The sequence below is a fragment of the Zonotrichia albicollis genome, chromosome 1, assembly GCF_047830755.1.
Source record: "Zonotrichia albicollis isolate bZonAlb1 chromosome 1, bZonAlb1.hap1, whole genome shotgun sequence".
NCBI classification, from domain to species: Eukaryota; Metazoa; Chordata; class Aves; order Passeriformes; family Passerellidae; genus Zonotrichia; species Zonotrichia albicollis.
In genome coordinates, this window is record NC_133819.1 from 88,243,276 (window position 1) to 88,257,259 (window position 13,984).

General features: G+C 43.9%; 1 long non-coding RNA gene across 1 annotated transcript in view; it reads right to left on the bottom strand.

Annotated features, from left to right (window-relative positions):
- Positions 1-948: 948 nt before the first annotated feature.
- The window catches only part of LOC141725338 (uncharacterized), a 37,563-nt gene continuing 24,527 nt past the window's right edge, over positions 949-13,984 (bottom strand). The window contains exons 3-4 of the long non-coding RNA XR_012577202.1: positions 6,999-7,299; positions 949-5,857 (exon numbers count right to left, since the gene is read on the bottom strand). This is a non-coding gene — a long non-coding RNA (uncharacterized LOC141725338). The remainder of the gene's footprint in view (positions 5,858-6,998; positions 7,300-13,984) is intronic.

The window sequence follows — 13,984 nt, forward strand, 5'->3', positions numbered from 1 at the left end:
AGGGCAGTCTCCTGAGGGTGCAAGTGATCTCCCATGAAAGAGGAGGTTAAACTCATGAGGGGTTCTCCAAGTGCTCTGAGCAGCAGAAGAGGTGATTTCACATTCAGTTTTATGCATGAAGAGGCAATCATAACCCACAACAACCTGCAAGATGTGTCTGAACACAGCATTTGCTGCATTTGTCTTGTTTTTGCCAAGGGATGCTCAGAATAGAAATAAAATTAAATTATTTGAAAGAGCACTTCTTTTGTTCCAAGCTTCAATCAACACCACTCAGTTCATTAGGAATAAAATAGAACTTTGTCATTTTGGTCTGGATCAAACTAGTTTTTTATTTTCTCCCCATTCCAAAGAAAAAGTTTCCCCACTCACTCATGAGAGGGAGCATCTCCTACAGCGGCAGCATCCTTACCAGCTTTTATAAAGATGAAATGTAAAATACAGTGTACTATGGATGCTTAAGCAAATCAGACAAGATTTCTCAAAAAAATAGAAAAATGCCTTTTTTTTTTTCTTCTTACAGGAGCATTACCTTCAAATAAGTTTAAGAGGCAGCTTGGATGGGGACTGGAGTGCACTTTCAAGTACCACAGCTTGTTTCAGTAATATTTGAATATATAATTTGGGTTAATCAGATTATTGGGCTACACTCTGCCTGCTGTCATATTTTAAAATTGTGCATACCCATTTTATAATACATTTTGTCATTTAGTATTTGGACATGACCAAAAAAAGGAACAAAAATCGAACAACTTGATATTGTCAAAACTCAGGGGTATTTCCAAACTGCTTTTTCTTCAATTTGTATTCTGCAGAAATAGTCACAATTTTCTACTTTTCTGTCCGTTTTGAAAGAAAATAAATCTGGAACTATTTCCTAAGGGATAGGATTGTTATAATCCATAATGCTGCAGTAGAAATGTGGCAGCAATGCTGCTCATCTAGTGGATTATGATAGTTCTAGCTGCTGGAGCTGTGGGCAATGCTCCTGGGGCAGACTGGCGGCCAGCACTGACGTTTGTGGCCACAGCAGAGCGCTGTGCAGGCACAGACCCGTGGCTGTGACATGGAGGAGGCACCCCCAGGAACACACAGACCCTGGCTGCGGATTCCTGTGATGCCTGCTGTCCTGGTGGCGCAGGGACGGAGCTGCCTGGGCCCATGGGAATGACACCTGGGAGCAGCACGCCCCACTGCTGACCCTCCAAGCAAGTGGAAACCCACATGGCTCATGGGAAAGAGGAAACCTCACTCTACAGACTTATTTTTAAGAAGAGCCATATGATGGGGTTGTCTCTTGGCTGCTATTTCATCATTCCCCAACAAATTTCAATAAGGTCACAACAGCAGCCTTGGGTCTAGGTGACTTTAGCAAGCTTTTCTGTGCAGTTACATTTTCTCCTTTCACAAAAAGCTAGGACCTCATTCTATGGCAATGCTGAATGCAGCCTAAATGCTTTTCAAGGACTTGCTTTTAAAGCACATTAACTACTTGTCCAGTGCTTGGCTTCCAGCAGAGGTTCCTCCTAAAGGCTAGCCTGAGATCTTCTGGGATCTGCCTTCACTCATCAGGAGTTCCCAATACCATTTTCAGTAAAGAAAAACAACAACAACAACAAAATCTACCGCTATGTTGACATGTGGCAGAAGCACCCCCAGTCTGACATGATTTTCATCTAAAGCTCAGGAACAGGAGCTCAGGCAGTCTCCCCATCCCAAACAAGAGGCACTGCATTTGTACAGGGGAGGGAAATCCAGTTAGCTCCCAGATCACCTAACTCCAGAGGGGACCCACAGTCTACAGAGACGCTCTGGAGGCACTCTCTGGAGGCGCCCAGCAGCACTTCAGCCACAGCACAGCCCCTCCTTGACTTCAAGGCTGTCATTACTTCAATATAAAATCCACCACAACAGATTTTGTGTCAGGACTGAAGAAGATATAGGAGGAGGGTGGGTTGTTCTGCTTTGTTGGTTCTTTTTTCCCTGAAGAGAGGTTGAGTCTCTAAAATAACCTGCAAATGGCAATGATTATAACAATGTACATAAGAAATAATAACACATACCATTTTCTATGTCCAGTGGTGAGACATGAACTGAGAATGCAGCTGTATTGGCCTCAAATTTATATTATTTTCTATTTCCCTCTTGGCTGCTAGTCTGATACTGCTTGTGAAAACACAAATACAAGCATGAGTTGGTGCCTAAAAGGTTCGGATACAATCTGGGAAAGGGGATAGTGCACAGCTGAGAAATCTGGCAGAGTAAGAAGCATTCTAAATAGGAAAAAATATTAAACAAAAGAAAAAGGAAAAAGGTAATCACTGGTAAGAAAACCTCTTCATTTTAAGTAGCCAACAAACAAAACAAGGGGAAAACAAACACTCAAATATGACAGGGGATTTCTTGAGAATTTAAAGTTTTAAAATATTCATCAAGAAGAAAATTAATTTTATAAGGTGAGCCAGGGATTGTTCTCTACCTAAACTGGATAGGGGGTATACAAAGGGCTCCCAGTTTCATCTAAAAATGATTTTTATGCCCCATTTACATTTTCATTATTTATGGAGTTTTTCTGATAATCCCTCCTGCTGGGGAGGAGATGACCACAGTCCCACATCTGTTTACCTTTGTTTACAGCTGGGAACACAGCCATGGATTTGTTCTGCTCCAGCGAGAAGGCAGACTGATTTGATTATTGCTTTCTGACATACCAAAAGGCTGTTGCTAAGAGTCCCACTTAGGAGAGAAATGACAGAAGGCTGGTTTTAGCAAGTTATGGGAAAGGTGAAGATGAGAAAGACAAGGGTTAAGATGGCTCTTTCACCCTTTGGACCCCAGGTGCCACCACTGAGCTTGGTCAGACAAGCTGAGACCAGCGCTCACCTAATTGCTCTGAACTGGACTCCAGGTTCCACCACTGCTTGAATATTTGCTCTGATTTCACCACAGCTGGGACCTGCACACACCATTCACCTCTCCCTGAGGTGTCATGCTGTTTGTGGGGATGACCCAGAGAGACAGAGGCAGGTAAGGCTCTTGCTTGATGTATCCAAAGCTATGGGCAAGAGTCTCCAATGAAAAGAATCCCCTTCAGAGCTGCACAGGCAGGTACAGGCAACCTCCAAATGGAGGCCTTTCAGCTTGTCCTCATCCTTAAACAGATGATTCTTCTCTAAATTATTCTGTCAGTCTCCATCAGTCCTTTTCCTGTCATCCCTATTCGTGCAGATTGGTTTCTCTTTCAAAAGGAAGCCCAGTGCCTCACCCAGGAGTGACCCCAAATCAGCACTGAGATATTAGACTGGGGTTTCTTTAGCTTTGAGAAAATAATATGGTCTTTCCACAGACATCTGGCAAGTGATTCAGCTTTTCCAGTGAATCCTTCTTTCAATAATCAAAAGAGAAAGAGAGGAAAGAAACTTTAAGAACTCCCAGTTCAGCTATCATCTGCTACCCACTCACATTGCCAGGACAAGCTGCAGATCAAAACCCGCTGAAGGGCTTCTGACAAACTGACAGGACTTTTCATAAAAGCTCCTGATTACCCTGAGAAGCAGAGGCACTGATCCACATCCTGCAGCTGGGGCTGCTCCTCCCATGCTCCCCTCCTCCTCCTCGCAGGCAGCCGTGTCTCTGCTGCAGAGCCCGTGAAGGTCACGCGTGCCGCAGCCGCGTGCCTCGGGATGAAACGCTGGGCGGGAAAGGGCAGGCACCAGCCGACCTGAGCAATTCAGAAACATCATCAAAGCTCAGCTCATCTGTAACAGCAGCTTCTCTGATGATAATTTGCTTTGCTTCTGTTTACCTTGCCACGATACCAGAGTAATTTTCGGTGGATCACAGCAACAAGCAGGTTTTCTGAAAAGAACGAGATATGCGCCACTCTAAGGTGAAGATGCACTGGAGGGGACAGAGGTGTGAGAGGGGCACACACTGGAGTGTGCTGGCATGGGGTGATGGCACAAGGGACACAGACTGGGCCTGGAGATCCCACAGCTATAAACAACTCACTATTAGCCAGTTAAAGGAGTGAAGACCTGGGGCTAGAGAAAACTCATCCTAGGGGTAAGAGAACAAGACACAGGATCCAACATACATAAAAGGCAACATATATAGTAAGTTTTAGCATAACATGGAGCTGCAGACAGTGAGAAATGAGCAAGGTCTAAAAGGCTGTTACAGTCAAAATGGCAAATCAAACATGGTTGAGAGAGAAAAAAGGAGTGAGGAAGAAAATGTTGGCACCACTTTCCTCCCTGCAAAGGCCACTAGGCAAACAAAGGTTTTCTTTCTTTCATGATTTACAGTATCAAAACTTGGTGTCCGAATATTATGTAAGCTAGAAACAATGAAATTTTCCACTGGAAACAAAAAATAAATGTCTTTAGACTCTTGAAAATTCTCAAATTTTGCCAAATTTGACCTGAAGTCACAAAACAGCTTTGGCTGAACTAAGCCAGAAAGTTGAAAAGAAATACTCAGTGAAAAACCCCTCAAATTTTAGTCAAAGCCAGGGATAAGACAACAGGAGGAATACTAGGCAAGAGTTAAAATGTCTACAGGACTTTGGGGGTATGGGATTGGGAGGGGAATTGATGAAGATTTTTTTCTTTGTTTTGAGAAGGTAGAGCCTTTTTTTTTTTTTTGCTAGCCGGGGAAGCTTATGAGTTTATCTAGAGCATTTACTCTCCTACAGCCCTTCACAGAGTGCTCTGAACACTAAATGTCTGCAGGACATTCTTCAAGGGAAGAATGGATGAAAATAATCACTGATAAATACACAAATTCATTACCTGGTTGAATGAATACATTATTAAACACATAGAAAAAATATCTGGCTCTGCAAAATAAATATTTGGAGAGTGTCTGGGGGAAGCAACACACACAGACTTGTCCTTCATCATTTCCTAGTCATACCCCAGAGGCCAAAGGTCATCACAAGCAGTGGGGCTCTGTGCACCTTTGGTCTGGCTGAGGACATCCACCCCTACACTGGATGTGGCATCTTGGGCAGACTGAAATGTTTCCCTGCCTCATTGGGATGGGGTGCAGGCAATAAAGCCACACAGCACGTTTCTAGTACCATGAGATTACAAATGCCCTATCAAAAGTCCATCCAAGAACCTAGAATCTTATCTTTCCTCTCTCAATAGAGCACACAAAATGGATTTCAGGCAAGGAGAGTCTCCAGAAAACACACAGCCTTGGGAGGCACTGAAATCCTTAAGGAGAGTGAGCCAAGCATCCCTCTTGGAGCAATCCACTGCAGTTTGTTTACTCAGAGGTATTTACCTCCAGCCCAGGTCTTTGCACACCAGTTGCTGCTGCTGCTGCTTCAGGCAGTTAGTCACTTGCCTGCTCTCCAAATACTATTTATTACCAGCCTGTTCCCAAGGTGATTCAATTAAGAAGTCAGAGAAACAGCCACATTGCTCACAAAGCAGTAAAGAATTTCTTTTATGGTATAGTTTGTCATGTGTTCTTCTCTCCTGTATGTAAAGGGAATAATAGGATGCAGTAAACAGCACAAGGCAATAAACATCTGTTACAATTATTTAAATGCCTCATACTGGCTTCATTGTTTAATTGCCTGCAAAGAAAGCAATTTAATGCCCTTATATATTTTTCCCCTGCCAGAAACACTGTCCTTTAAACATAAGATAAAACATTTTAAAATGCAAACATTTCTTACGATCCTGCATTTTAAGTGCCATGCTGTAAAACATATCCTGGCTGCAGGTTTCCTGCATTTAGCACCACTCCTTTCTGCAGGTGCACACAACTCCATGGCCTTGAAAAGTACAACAGTGGGGTGGCAGTGAGTGGCCAGCAGAATTTCCTCATCAACTGTTATTCCCTGCAAGGGAAATAAAGAGAAATCATGTATCAGAACAAACCACAGCTGGACAAAGGCAATGCACGCCAAGAAAATTACAGAGCTCCAATAAAGTGGGATTAAATGGGAGAATTCAGGAGCATTTGATGCAAAGCAAAAATAAAAAAAAAAAAAAAAATAAACAGTGCCAGTACTCAGTACCAACTTGATAGATGTCAAGTTCAGCAAAGACTTGCCAGTGCAACCCTTGGATGCTATGGAGGCTTCAAAGGGAGAGAGCAGGGCTGGCAACTGAAGCACCAGCTCTGTCACTGTCAGCTGGCATTTGTTGTGAGAGGCTCTGCAGGTCCAAAGGCTCAAGTGCCAGTTGGATAAACTGGTGTTGGATAAACCTGCAGGAAATCCATGACACTGACCTTCGTGTCCTGTCCCAGAGAGCACAGGGGTGACAAGCAGAGATGGATGTAGGAAGGAGATGAGTGACAATAAGGGAAGTGGATTATTTTGTTTACTGGGCTGCATAAAGTAAGATGTGTGCTTTTAATGTGATGTAAAGCTTGTGTTATGGAAGTTATTACCATGCCATTACAAACACAACTACATCTGAAGAGCTACCTATTAAAGCAGAAACTCGGTGACTAAGAAATGTAAAAGCTAAAACCACCCACACAGCTTTCTTACTTCAGCTTTGAGTTAAAATGCAGTCTTTAATTACGTGATTGTAGATGATATTTTTATACAAAGCCCCTGTCTTCCTCAGTGAGCAGCTAAATATTTTTGTTTATTTCTGCTCTGCTACTATAATGCACATCCCTTATCCTTATTTACTTTACATCATCTAAACCCTGCCTCAGGAAAAAAATTATGCTTTCCTTCCAATTATTCTCACTGCAGCATCTTGTACTCCACAAATTCTAAGAATTCTTTGTAGTTAGCTGAGGATATCTAAGAATTACTTTCCTCAGTTTACTAACAGAAGACTAAGAGATGGGAAAACTGAAGTATAGGCCTAACAACAGCACCTGAAAATTTTGAATAATGAGACTAAGACCCCTATTTTCCAGAGTACTGAGCTTTCTTTCAGCAACCAGACAAAAGTCCCAGCAACTGCCTCTGCAGTTATCTCTTCTTAAAAAACCTCCAAAACTCCTGTATGTCTTACCTTGGATATAAAAAAAATGAGAATTGTGCACTTTGTGGTCAATTTTTCTGTTTATAGGAGAGAGACAAAGTTTGTGGCTGAGCAAGCTGTAGAACCTAGTTCTCCACGAAGGCGTCAAGCATCCCCTCTGAGACCATTTTATGTCTTTCTGCAGCATCCTGCCTCATTCATTATGCATTTGCAGCCCTCTCCAGCGAGCAAAGCCAGAGTTCTCCAGACAGAAAGTGCTTTCACTACACAGCCCTGCTCCTTTTCATTAGTTTCTTCTGCTCTTCTCTTGGGCACCCACTGAGGCAACCATCTGGGGAAAAAAATAGCAGAACATGATATTTTAATTAAAATCTAATTACTGTGCATACAAAAGGCCAAGCTACAGTTATATTGTATTTCTCTGACCTAACTGCCAGGAGGTTGTGTTTGAGCCCGAAACATTCTTCCCATCCTCATTTGTGTGCAGTCAGGAGGAGATCCTTGGTTTTCTAAAAAGGGTCACCCAGAGTGTGGCTAAGCAGAAAAGAACTGCACGAAGCTGCTGTGGCCAAAGAGTGTTTCCTGCTGGAGCTAAGGGGGCACTGCCCACACTTGACAGGGAGTACTTAGCTCCTGGTACCAGCCAGATGTTGGCAGTGGATTTCAGATGCTTTTGCCACCAAGCATGTAAGTCCAGGCAATAAATGCCCCCATGTTCAGAAAACAAGGCATATGCTGGTATACATGTGTAAATACATGCAAATATATGCAATGATAGTCTTCAAGTGCATTGAAAAACTGCAGTGTAGGCAGGACGGCTGTGTCTGAAGCTACTAAATGAGCAATATAGAGTTGTGGGGCTGCTATGGCCTTCTCCCCAGGCTCAGCACTGTTGCAGCTCTCACTGTTCACACACATGGCTCCAGTCCCTGCAGAAAAGCTGCTCTTCAGCCAGCAGCCTGTTGTCTTGGTTTCTATATTGGGAACACTTCAGAGGAGAAGGGGGCTATCTAGAATAAGCAGAGGGAAAAACCCCTGGACAAAAATTCTTCCTTGCTTGTCTTTTCTAATGACTTTAAACCTTAAATTAATTAACCAGAAAACTAAAAAACAAACGAATGTAACAATTCAGAATTTTCACAAAAGGAAAAAGCACCCAAGTACCTATCTGATCTGTGAACAGCAGAAATCATCAAACTTTCTTTCCCGTGGATTTGTGACATATCCCATAAAGTTTCTTCTCCTTCTAGGAGCAGTAACTGCTTCTGCCTGCTCTATCTGCCTTTGATGGCACTAACAAAGTGAAACATCAGTGGCAGCCAGTTTGAAAACATCTGTTGGCCAGGAATCACACACACTGAGACACTGCTGAAATCTTGATTTTTTTTTTTTTTCATTGGTTGGTCCCAGACCATCAACAGGGACTTTGCTATCTGGGGACTTTGATGTCCATTTCAAATGAGACTGAAACCAGCCAACAGAAAGGACAGGGACACTCAGGGACATGTGCCACACAAGGCTTGGGAGAACTGGCCAGACAGGTTCCCAAAACCACTCCTTTGTTCAACAATCCATGTGGGTATCTACTCCCCATAGTTGGGGAGATGCTGATATTGCAACTTGATATTGCATCATTAATGGAATAAAATTTAGTAAGCCGAGGTTATTTCCACTGTCTTCTCCCCCATAAGCTCAGCACAGCATGCTAGAAAAAGAAGACCCATAATGCTGGATTTGTGCTGTAATTGAAACTCCTGTTTAGGACAACAGACTATTTTCAATAAATGTGTCCTCAAACATTTCAGATGGACTTGGCATGAGCCCTTTTATGGTGCCAAACTTAAATATGCTCAAAGGACATAGCATTGTTGTCTAGCCTGACTGCCTTTGCATCTCTCCTAGGCATCACAATCAGCTTCTCTGCTTAATGGACCTAGAGCTTTTTATTCCATCCTTAGGAAATCTTGAGCTTTCAAGGGGAACAGACTAAATCAGCTCTCTGCTCGTTGCAGGACCTTGGCAGCCATGCAAGAGCTGTAATCAGAGCTTGTCTGTTCGTGTAGTCAATACCCCAACAGAACACATTAAAGACAGATTCAAATCAGAGGGAAAATAACTTGTCAACTGAAGCAAACTGTGTGAAAGCTACTGCTTTCAAAAACACAAAGGAATTACTGCTGTGCTCCCCATCTGGTAGAAACAATGAATCAATAGATATTCAATTTTCCCTAAAAAAGGGAAGAGAGAGGTTTCCAGCACGGACATGTGTATTATTTCATCATCTATTCTGTTTGCACATTTCAGACAGAAACTTGGCCAGAGAAGTCTGGGAGCTCTGGGTACTGTCAGTTTCGTGAAAGTGCGTTTAGGCAAAAAAAAATAAAAATCAACAAGAAAAAATCAACAAAGCAACAATAACAAAAAAAACCCTGACAAAGCAGGATCCTAGTCAGCTAATTAAATCAAGTTGCCATGTTTAGAATAGCTGCAGCCCCCAAAATGAGCAAAACCTCACTCAGACAGACAGAGGCTCTAGACCAAATGTTGTTTTTCTCTCCCATCTGTTAAAAATAAAACCTACAAAATGGCATGCCAGTTTATCAAAGTCCATCCCACTGGAATATTAATCAGTGCATTGTATTTGATATTTATCTGCCTATAAACATTCCTTAATATTTTTCCTGCCTTTGTGCATTTTTTGCTGATGGAGGTATTCTTATTCTGTAGTCTCACCACCTACTTGCAAAAATTATCTTTGCTATGCTAAGTAAACACAGAGCTTTATAGCTTTAAGCAATATGGTCCCTGCTCCTAGATGGAATAGGGTTGAAGTTTCATTGATGTGGTTTAACTGACCATGAAGAAAGGGAAGGAAGGGTAGAAAAAAAGAGAGCAGACCACATCAGAGAGAGCAAAATAGCTTTGGCTTAATATTCATTGGAAGAATAGGGGAATGAAAACAGAGCAGGGTGCATCCTGCTGGCAGACAAATGCAATGGGAATGTGGAGAAGGAAAAAGAAAGATGAGGAGAAAATTTAGGTTCAGTGCAGTGGCAGCACCCAGAGGTGGAAGTTTTGTTAGCAGAAGGGGTCTCTGAGGGTGGCAGAGGGGAACAAAGCACTCAGCAGAAAACAGCTGCAAGCTAAGCAAAACCAGAGATTGGATCAATCCAAGCTGGAACAACTGGTGATACAAGCAGCACAAGGGAAAAAAAGTGAGCAACAGAAATTCAGCAGGAAAAGCAAAACCTCTCAGTGCAGTTCAGCAATGGGTGCAAAATAAGGAACCATTTATTTTTGGTGGGACTGAAATTTCAACAGCAAGGAGACCAGCAGAATTATCAGGAGCCACATCAGAGATATGTGGAGACACCAGGTTACTCCATGTTCAGCCTCCTCCATGAAGCCCTGATGGGGAAGAGAACAAACAGTGGGAGAGAGCAGAGTAGAGAGGAATCCAGGCTGGAAGGATGTCAGTACTCGGGCAGCATAGCCAAGATGGGGTTTGTGCAGGATCCCCACCAGGTCAGCACTAACCCACATGAAGCTGCTTTGCTTCAAAACACAGCACCCTCCACCTCAGGGGTCTGGCTTTACTGCCAGCTTCCCCACCACATGATCACCTCCTCTAATGTTGTTCTCAATTATGTGCTAACCATTGTACAAGAACAAACCACAGTCACAACAAAGAACTAACAGCGCGCAAATAGCACACAACTGGGACCATGCCAGCACCTTGCTGCCCTGGATGCTCACCTCCCTCCCACATGGGGGTTCTACCCTGACACACCAACCTGAAGAGGGTGCATCTTTGGTCATCAGCTACTCCCTGGAAGAGTTCAGTGTTTTTTATATATATAAGTCTCACACTGAATGCACAGACAGACAGACTGGCTTCCTCTGGGCCCAGCAGCTCATTCAGCCTGGGGCTCTCCCACTGCCTGTAATGATGCAGGCACATGGGATATCTGTCACCTCCCTCACCTGCTGGCCATGCTGCTTTTGATGCCAGGACATGTCTGGCTTTCTGGGCTGAGTGCTCATTGCTGGCCTCTCACCCACCAGCACCCCCAAGCCCTTCTGGGCAGGGCTGCTCTCCATCTGATGAATCCCAGCCTGGGCTGGTACTGGGCATTTCCCTGTCCCAGGTACAGCACCTTGAATTTGGTCCTGTTAAACCTCCTGAGATTCCCATGGACCTCTCTCTTCTTGTACCTATCTAGGTCCCTCTGGATAGCATCCCATCCTTCAGGTGGGACACTGCACCACTCAGCTTAGTGTGATCTGCAAGTTTATTGAGGGAGCACTTGATCCCTCTGCTTGTGTCACTAATGAAGCTATTAAATAACACTGGTCCCAATAGGGACCACTGAAGTGCACCTCTCTTATTTCATATAGCAGCCTTCCCATTCCCATCAATATCAACAAAAATGCCTTCAAGAAACCTATTTCAAACAATCATAAGTGTCAAGATTCCTCTGACAAGAAAGCAATCATGAAAGTGTCTTGTAAATGAAACGCACAAAAGACTTTTACAGAAGTAAAAGTCTGCAGGGATCTCCCTCCTTCCTGTACGTCCACTACGCCAGAGAGTATCAAAGAGCTGTGGATTTTCATTACCAGATGGAAAGAAATTTGATGAACATCTAGGTTAGAAATAAGATGATGTTTGTTCAGCTCAGACTAGTCCCATGTCACAAACAGAGCACCAGCAGTTTTAATAAAAAGCACTAGATGGGAGTAAAACATCAAGCAAAGTCTGCTTGAGGAGCAGCAGGAAGGTTTTTACAGAAGGAGCGAGTAAGGAGGAGGTGCTGCTGTGGAGATGTGCCTTATTCTGATGCAGCACCAGAGTGGTCGAAGTTAACTTAAAATAAATGTGTCTGGAAGAGCTGTAATAAAGTTTGGTGCATAGACAAATAAGCAGAACTTCCCTGACATGGTGCAGAGACCTGGCCATCTGTCCAACACAGAGTTGCTGCAATTAGAGGGAAATAGAGGAGCTACTCCATAGACTAAACAATTTCCTTCCTTAGGTAAGTGTCTAGCTGGTGGTGGGTGGTGAATGTTCTCAAATATAGGGGGTATCTGTCATTCAGCTGGCAGGGGAAATTGATGAGCAGAAGTAACACCCCTTGATCAGGAGGCTGGAAACTCAGAAATATGGGAATTTTTCCAGTTTTGCTTTAAAGAAAGGGCATTTGCAATCCAGAGAGATGTTTACACACTTGCAGCACATTAGCAATGCAGCTTCCTCCTCCTCTAAGTCCATTAGCAGAGGCAAGCAGTGCTTTCTTTACCTTTCAGAAAAGACTAATTGAATTTATTTTTTTTCATGGATCCTCTCAATTCCCATTTGCACAGAAGAGGATGAGCTCATCTCCCAGATATGTAAATGGTGTTTGCAACACTCCCCCTCTCTTTCCCCTTTCCTTTCTGATGGCCTGCAGGAGGAAGCTGTGTTTCCCCAGAGCACACAGCCATTCTGAGGCTACGAGGGGTTGTCACATACCATAGCCATCAGTACATTCAAAATCGTGCACCTGGACTGACCACAGCAAGTGTTGGCAGGGAGACATAATTTCTGCTTTGATTTTTATTTTACTCCCGCTTAGAAAAAAACCCCAAAACCCACAAATAACGTTAGGGCTGTTGACGTGACTTTAGAGTTGATGAGAAATACCCAGGACACTTTTGACAAATAAATCTCCCATGTCACAGTAGTGTAGCACTTCTCTGCATGCAGATACTCTTATCTGAACACTGAAGTCAACCAGAAATGAAATGCTCTTATTGTCTGAGCCCTGTGCAGTTCATGACCTGGGGGATAAGGCAAGAGGTTCTGTGGATATTCCGCTTCCTCACCAGCTCAGTGCAGAAAGTCTCTTCCCCAGGCTGTAAGGTTAAGCAGGACCTCCCAATAACTCTCCACATGGATCCAAGTTGATGGAAGGCTCCCAGGTCCCCCCAGCACAATGTGCAGCACTTTCTACCCCTTGAGAAACAGCCAGCCCTCATCATTTCCAGAGAGGAAACACAACTGCATTTCAGATCCGTGTGGGGAAAAACAAGGCACTCACAATAGGAAGACAGAAAAGCAAGCTGTGGGATACTGTTATGATTCCACCATACACTAAGCCTCCCTTCCTTTCCCCCAACCCAGACTAGGATCCCCTGGGCTTTAGGAAAACCTCAGCATCAGAGAAGGTTAGGAACAGGGCCTTCTCATGGCCAAATCAGGAAAAGGTTTTGAGGAATAATCTGAGGCACAACATCAGTGCCCTCATGGACAATTTGTAGCTGTTACATGGTGCAGGCAGGGTGGAAGGGGGAAGCTCTCCAACCACACACATTCATTTCCCCACAGTGAAGTGAATGCCACACCTTCATCACCAGGTGCCTGGAGCCATGTGGGTGCCAAGGCTGGGGCCTGGGTTACTCCATGTTGTTGGGAATATTGAGGTCATGGAAGGTTACTCCTTCTTCCCTACTAACTGCCTTTACTGCTGCTCCTTCCTCTCCCCGTCTGCAAATTTCCACCACTTCATCTCCTTCTCCTTGCTCTCATTTCTCTTTCCCTCTTGCAATTTGTCTCTTTCCCTGTAATTTATCCTCTGCAGTGTAAGCCTTTGGCTGGCCTGTCAGTGCCGTGGCTCCTGGAGAGGGCATCACGCCACACTCCAGCAAGTTATTAGATCCACGCTCGCCTGCAGCTCTGCACCTGCAGCACTGACAGGGCTGCCTCCCTTTCCCTCTGCTGGAATGAAAACAGAACCTGCTCCACCTGAAAGCCAGCAGCTGCTTACAGCAATCCTGCAGGACTGAGAACAAAGACACCTCCAACATCCACTGAAGGAAGGGCAGTTTTGCTGCACAGCTTCTTCTACTTTCACAAGTAAGCAACAGGCACATCAAGCAGAGAGCAATCTGTCACTGTTGACACAGGCAACATTGGAATAAGGAGCTTGGGGGGAGGAATACAGCAATAACTCACAGGAGACAGAATTAAAACAATT